At 44.4% G+C, this 8,007-nt stretch overlaps 1 long non-coding RNA gene across 1 annotated transcript; it reads left to right on the top strand.

The window, feature by feature from the left end:
- The first annotated feature begins 4,986 nt into the window (after positions 1–4,986).
- On the top strand, positions 4,987–7,640 carry LOC144791659 (uncharacterized). Its single transcript, XR_013602445.1, has 3 exons — positions 4,987–5,440; positions 6,120–6,864; positions 7,545–7,640. It is a non-coding gene; the product is annotated as an uncharacterized LOC144791659 (long non-coding RNA).
- The last annotated feature ends 367 nt before the right edge of the window (positions 7,641–8,007 follow it).

Here is an 8,007-nt window from a genome sequence, read left to right as displayed (position 1 = left end):
TACGCTGGTAAAAAAAAAGGAGGCATTCTTATCAGTAATTAAAAAGGGTATAACCAACAAAATGAATTGTAAAATCCTAAAACAACACTCTCAAAGTGCATTAAGAGACATCATCACAAAACACTTGTATCTATTGGGCTGCACACAGAGATGTAAATCACTAAGGTTGTAAATATTTTTTACTCCAGTTTTTTATGAGGTATTGGAAGTTTTCCTAAATAATACCATAAATTCCTACTCGAAAGTCCAGAAATATCACTGAGTCATATATATAATTTTTTTGTACCTGAAGATCCAAGAACGTGTCCAAGGTGTGTGTGTGTGGGGGGGGGGGGGGGGGGGGGGGGGGGGGTTGGCGGCAAAATGGATCGCCCCTGGCCTAACCACGAACTAAAAGAAACAGCAACATCCCATTCACAAACCCTTAGCTCAAGAGCTTACTCCAATACCTCAGGAATAGCGTCACCCCAACTCACAGCTTTAGAAAATGTTCTGCTCAATGTCCATCCATTTCGTTGCTAACAAATGATCTTAATCCACCACCTGCTGGAAGAAAATAACACAATGCCTGTTCAACAGGCTTTTCCTGAAGAGACAATTGACAAAAGAGACAAAGAAAAGGGCAATTGACAAAGGAGCACCCTACGTGCAAAGCAGAGCATTTGTTGAATTTACAAGCACGTTTTGTACCCATTTTGAATGATAAATGATGCCATGTTCACCAGCCACTTCTTTATCTAATTCCTGGTCATTTAACCACAGGACATTCACCAGTGCCAAGGCCACTGAAATTATGTGATGTTGGTCACATTTACCACATAATCCAACATATAGTAGATAATCTGTTGACTTCAACGACAAAAAATTGTTTCTAGCTCAAGCAGATCAAAAGTTACTAAAAACGCAGCAACACATGTTAGCACACAGTGGAAGGCTCTTCGCAAAGGTTTACCAGTCAGTTTTCAGTTGTTCATACCTGTAGTTGTCTGTTAAATAGGCTCTAATGAGGTGAAATCATTGCCCAGAAACTGTTAACGTGAAAAAATGACAAAACAATGAAGTAATATCATTACATGCCACATTACGTCATCTAATTTGCCTTTTTGCCACATAATTTAGTTAACTCTGCCATATTATTGTTGCCCTCCCCTGCGGCATAATTCAGATGGCTCTAACCATGCAACGCCTTTGCTACGAAATTCCTGATTTTGTAAGCCAAACTCTAGTCGCAAATGGGCTGGCGATGCACATTTTTGGATATGAAAGACTTTTTGATAGACTTTTGTTTGTATTTTGTTCCCCTGATGTTTTGAGAGCAAAGTGGCATGACACCTTGATTAAATTTTAGTGGGCGGGCTGCACTCATGATGGTTTTTGCTTTCTTTTCGGGGGAGCTGACCCATGCCCTCTTTTTATTGATTTTTTAAGGGGGGTTCTTTTGCCTTTAACCACGCCTCTCTTGTACATTTTTCACCGCCGGTGTCTGCCGCTTCATGTAGTGCAGGCGGTCAATTGATCAGAAGTGTTGTGTGTGGAAAAGGACTGCATACCCATTTATCCCAGCCCTTATCTGCATCGACGTAATTTAAGGGTTGCCAGGGGTTGCAGCTGTGACCCCTGCCCTTTGCTGCCCTGCCACTGCCTTTGTGATCCCTGGTTCAGAGGTGGCAAGATCGATGCCAGAAATGCAGGGGCAGCTCGTCCTTATGGATGTCGATTGGGGCTTATTAGAAATGGGGGTCTCTAGTTGGCAGAGGTAGGTACCATGTGTCCAAATAGGGACCCTTGCTTCTAGTCAGGGTATGGGGGATACCCTTCTAAAATAACCCCTGCTCACCACCTTGGTAGCTTGGCACGAGCAGACAGGCTTATCTCAGAGGCAGTGTGTAAAGCACTTGTGAACACATACAGTAATACAGTGAAAACACTACAAAAGGACACCACGTCAGTTTAGAAAAATAATAAATCTTTATCTAAACCATACAATACTCGTGAAAAATAGTACTTGTGCAAAATAATCTTTAAATTGCAGGAAAATCAATAAAACAGACACAGTACCTTTCTTGTTGATACCAACACATCGGTTCAAGTCGGTTGGGGCAAACATCGCAGTTGCATTGTGAAACGGAGCTTTGCGGCAGACGATGTACTCACTATTCAGTGTAGGCAGTGACTAGTTAACGTAGTCAGTGAGACCAGGGCTTGCATTGAAGGGTGAGACGCTGCTTGCTGCGGTGCTGGCAGGTCACAGTGCGGTGACAGAGCAGGTTGATGTTCGGGTCGGGCAGCGATGTAGTCGGTGACGTCCTTGCAGCGTGTAGCGGAGCGTTACGGAGTGCAGTGCCCACCGGACACAGTGCAAGCAGCGGCTCATTGACGTAGTCGGTGAGACCAGGGTTGCGTTGCGAAGCGAGGCGTTGCTCTCGGCAGTGCTTTTAGGACACGGAATCCTGCGACAAGCTCGATGACAGAGTCGGTTACCCTTTTCTTCTGCGGAGACGATCAGAGACGGTGCCCACAGACACGGTTAGGGGGCGAGCTCAGTTCAAGCCCTTGGAGATATTTTCTTCAAGCAGGGGAACAAAGCAAGCAGCAACGTCATTTTCTCCTTTCCTTGGCAGCAAGTAGCCACTGCATGCAAACCCTAGACAGCAACCCTAGACAGCAAACAGCACAGGGGCAGTGTTCCTCCTCAGTTTCTCTGGCTTTTCTCCTAGGCAAATCTTCGACTTGATTCCCAGAAGTGATCTAAAAGTCTGGGGTCTGGGCCCCTCTTTTTATACGGACAAATCTTTTGTTCTCTGAAGGCAGAGAGTGTCTGTACCCAGCCAAAACCAGTTCTGTCCTCACTGGTGCAGCTTCCTGGCAGGAGGTGGAGACAGCATTGTTGAAGGCAGGCCAGGCCCATTCAGGTGAAAGGAAATCTCCTCCCCTACTCTAAATGCACCCCAGGTCTATTCAGCCCAGCCCTCTCTTGAGCCACTGCCCCTTTCCAGCCCCTGTCATCCAAAAGCCATACATGCAATACACAAACCAGGCAGAGGCACACTGGATGGCTAAGCAAGAAAAAAACGACTTATTAAAAGTGGTATTTTCAAACACAGTGTAAAAATTACCCTCACTAAAAGATGCATTTTAGGGGGCGTGGCTTCGGACGCCGGCCAAGATGGCGGCGTAACCCAGAGGCTCCGACTCCGACATCCTCACATTACCTGATTTTGGCAGCCTCTTCGCGTTTTAAGACGCAATGAACACTGCTCCGTGGACCGGAACATGAGGAGAGCCTAGCGCCCTCATTGTTTCCCGGTTCTTGCGGATATTTCTATCGGCCGCTCGGGGGTCCCGACTCCGGCGCTTGCAACTGCCATTTTGTACGCCGGCCGCGGATTTTGAAGACGGCCGGCTCGTGCAACCCTCGAGATGCCTGCTTGACCTCAGGAAGTTTCAACCCACACTTGTCACAGCTGGTGATCCCCATCCTACATTGGTTGTATTTTATTGGACTTTTCTCCTCAAGGTGCATATCTTTGCTGTTCCGGGCGCCATTTTGTTGCTGTTGCTCACTCCATCACAGGCATGCTTATGTCGACTTCTTTGCCTATGTGGGCTTTGAACTTTGGATGCAGTTACTATTGGCGCAGTTTACAGCCTGTATCCTTGCCCCTTTGCTGTCTTGTGTTTTGAAGCGCAACATCGCCTGGTTTTATTTCTTCAGGAAGTGCCCCTAGGAGCTTGCAACGCGTCTCCTCTCACTTCTTCCCTACACTTCTCCTGCGTGACCATGCCTGAGAGTCCATCAGTGTACCTTTCTATGGCCTTGTAGTATCTCTACCTGCTCCGGCTCGACCCTAGTACTGTTATTCTATTACTCCACCGCAAGGCATTCACGCAGCAACTTCTCATCTGTGTTATAGTTCACTCAGCTTTGTCTTCACTGGTTGTGACGGGGCCCTCCTTTGACCAACACATGATTACTGCGGGACATGCTTTTCTTCTCATTTGTCCATGGAATATTGCTAAACTTTATCTTTTTGTTCTAATATAAGTGCCTGCCTTTGCTTTTTCTACACTCTCCTGTGCCAAGACGCCTGCTTATTCCCCACTGACCTATTGCTTCCTCCTAACTGCTTCTCTGAGGCTTTCATGGGGAAACTTCATAATTTGAAGCTCAACTCCATATCTAAAGTGCCGGTCGGTTCAGACTCCGACTCACCTATTCAAGACATGGAAGAAGGACGGCCATCCAAATCTGACTCCGCACATGGAGCCATTCCTAAGGCTCCCACCGGAAGTAAAGCGCCATCCTCCTTAGTTTCTTCTAAACGCCTGAAAAAAGATCCGTCATCTCCTGGGAGTAATTCTTCTTCCTCCTCTATGGATCTCATATTGGAGGAACTGCGTGCATTCAAGCCATTTATGGAAGCCACCACCAAAAATATGCAGGCTATGCAGGAGAAATGGTCATCTCTGGATACGCGTGTCCTCACCTTGGAACAATCCACAGATTCTGTGCAGTCCTCTTGTTCCCATATTCGGTCCATGGAGGCGGAAATATTACTACTTAAACGACAGACGGAGGATTTGGAAAACAGGAATCGCAGGAACAACCTGCGCTTATATGGCCTTCCGGAACTTTCAGAAGGGTCTAACCCTACCACCTTCTTCCAGTCCTTTCTTGCCAAGATCTTAGACGCTCCGGCCTTATCCTCCATCAACATTCAACGAGCTCATCGCCTTGGTCCTAAGATCGCTACCAAGCCTAGAGGTGTCATCATGCTGTTCCTGCAATATACCGACCTTCTACAGGTCCTTTCAGCCGCCAAACTCAAGAAGCAAATCATGTGGGAAGGTCACCGTCTCTTTCTATCGCAGGATGTCTCCAAAGCCACCGCGGACCAGAGGAAGAAGTTCTTGGACATGAGGCCGCAGCTCAGAGCCCTTAATGCTAAATATGGTCTCTTGCATCCTTGTCTCTTTAAGGTTACTTATAAAGACAGAACGACCACCTACGAGGACCCTGCGGCCCTGCAAGCTTTTCTTCGCCAACATGGTCCAGATGTTATGGATATATCCAGACCCGGCTGACTGGTCTTGTTATCTTTTTGATCTCATTATAATATGGTTCTGGTGTTCTCCTCATTTGCGCTGATGATGATGTTGTGAATTACCTAATGTTGTTATTATGGTTGTTTTTTCCTCTTTTGTATACCTCCTGTTCAACCCATTTCTCTTGTTTATTTCAGATCCTTGCATTTATCCTAATGTTTCTCTTCCTTTAACAGGTATTTCACTCTTCCTCTTCACCCTGTTTTACCCTACTGTCTCTTTATGCTGCCCTTTGGAGTTATGGTAGTAGAGGTTTGGTGTCCGCTCTGGATGTTGTGGTCATCGTCTCCTGCCACCACCACCCCCATCCCTGTTTTGGGTTTTTCCGTTTTTCGTAAGTTTGTCTCTCAGTCGTTCGTTTCGGACTTGTACTGTCTTCTTGATCGTTTTTGTTTCTGTCCTCTTTCTTATTCCCCTTTTCTTGGACCCTTTCCAACTAATCTTCCCTTTGTCTTTTCTTCCTCTTCATTTCTCTCTCCTCAGCTCCTCATTCTTCTTTTTCGGACTCAGTAATCTTCCTATTCTACACTCCCCCATCTTTTCCTTCTTCTTTTCTCCTCATATCCTTTCTTTCTCATTACTATGTTCACGTTTCTTCTCAGTTCTCTCAGCTTATTTATATGCATTTAATGAGCATCTTGCTGTTAGTTGCTTTTCTCTGCCGTTTCCTTCCATGTTACATCATGGAACGTTAAAGGATTAAATAATCCTATTAAAAGGCAAAGGGTTTTATCACATATGGCAAGGCTCAAGACGGATGTTGCCCTCCTACGGGAGACTCATCTCTCAGAGTCAGAAGCTTTGAAGCTTAAACGCTGTTGGGTGGGTCACGTTCTAAGCTCCCCCACGATTAATAAGAAAAATGGTGTTGTGATTTTGTTGCATAAAAAGTTAAATGTTTCCTCAATTTCTCACGAATGTGATGTTGATGGCCGTTGGGTTAATGTTACACTGCTTATAGACAATATTCCTCTCACCCTTTTATAATGTGTATGCATCCTTGTCTCTTTAAGGTTACTTATAAAGACAGAACGACCACCTACGAGGACCCTGCGGCCCTGCAAGCTTTTCTTCGCCAACATGGTCCAGATGTTATGGATATATCCAGACCCGGATGACTGGTCTTGTTATCTTTTTGATCTCATTATAATATGGTTCTGGTGTTCTCCTCATTTGCGCTGATGATGATGTTGTGAATTACCTAATGTTGTTATTATGGTTGTTTTTTCCTCTTTTGTATACCTCCTGTTCAACCCATTTCTCTTGTTTATTTCAGATCCTTGCATTTATCCTAATGTTTCTCTTCCTTTAACAGGTATTTCACTCTTCCTCTTCACCCTGTTTTACCCTACTGTCTCTTTATGCTGCCCTTTGGAGTCATGGTAGTAGAGTTTTGGTGTCCGCTCTGGATGTTATCTTTTTGATCTCATTATAATATGGTTCTGGTGTTCTCCTCATTTGCGCTGATGATGATGTTGTGAATTACCTAATGTTGTTATTATGGTTGTTTTTTCCTCTTTTGTATACCTCCTGTTCAACCCATTTCTCTTGTTTATTTCAGATCCTTGCATTTATCCTAATGTTTCTCTTCCTTTAACAGGTATTTCACTCTTCCTCTTCACCCTGTTTTACCCTACTGTCTCTTTATGCTGCCCTTTGGAGTCATGGTAGTAGAGGTTTGGTGTCCGCTCTGGATGTTGTGGTCATCGTCTCCTGCCACCACCACCCCCATCCCTGTTTTGGGTTTTTCCGTTTTTCGTAAGTTTGTCTCTCAGTCGTTCGTTTCGGACTTGTACTGTCTTCTTGATCGTTTTTGTTTCTGTCCTCTTTCTTATTCCCCTTTTCTTGGACCCTTTCCAACTAATCTTCCCTTTGTCTTTTCTTCCTCTTTATTTCTCTCTCCTCAGCTCCTCATTCTTCTTTTTCGGACTCAGTAATCTTCCTATTCTACACTCCCCCATCTTTTCCTTCTTCTTTTCTCCTCATATCCTTTCTTTCTCATTACTATGTTCACGTTTCTTCTCAGTTCTCTCAGCTTATTTATATGCATTTAATGAGCATCTTGCTGTTAGTTGCTTTTCTCTGCCGTTTCCTTCCATGTTACATCATGGAACGTTAAAGGATTAAATAATCCTATTAAAAGGCAAAGGGTTTTATCACATATGGCAAGGCTCAAGACGGATGTTGCCCTCCTACGGGAGACTCATCTCTCAGAGTCAGAAGCTTTGAAGCTTAAACGCTGTTGGGTGGGTCACGTTCTAAGCTCCCCCACGATTAATAAGAAAAATGGTGTTGTGATTTTGTTGCATAAAAAGTTAAATGTTTCCTCAATTTCTCACGAATGTGATGTTGATGGCCGTTGGGTTAAATGTTACACTGCTTATAGACAATATTCCTCTCACCCTTTTATAATGTGTATGCATCCTTGTCTCTTTAAGGTTACTTATAAAGACAGAACGACCACCTACGAGGACCCTGCGGCCCTGCAAGCTTTTCTTCGCCAACATGGTCCAGATGTTATGGATATATCCAGACCCGGCTGACTGGTCTTGTTATCTTTTTGATCTCATTATAATATGGTTCTGGTGTTCTCATTTGCGCTGATGATGATGTTGTGAATTACCTAATGTTGTTATTATGGTTGTTTTTTCCTCTTTCGTATACCTCCTGTTCAACCCATTTCTCTTGTTTATTTCAGATCCTTGCATTTATCCTAATGTTTCTCTTCCTTTAACAGGTATTTCACTCTTCCTCTTCACCCTGTTTTACCCTACTGTCTCTTTATGCTGCCCTTTGGAGTCATGGTAGTAGAGGTTTGGTGTCCGCTCTGGATGTTATCTTTTTGATCTCATTATAATATGGTTCTGGTGTTCTCCTCATTTGCGCTGATGATGATGTTGT

The sequence above is a fragment of the Lissotriton helveticus genome, chromosome 11 (assembly GCF_964261635.1).
Source record: "Lissotriton helveticus chromosome 11, aLisHel1.1, whole genome shotgun sequence".
Taxonomy (NCBI): Eukaryota; Metazoa; Chordata; class Amphibia; order Caudata; family Salamandridae; genus Lissotriton; species Lissotriton helveticus.
The sequence above is the reverse complement of the archived record's forward strand: the minus strand, read 5'-3'. Positions and strand labels throughout refer to the sequence as shown.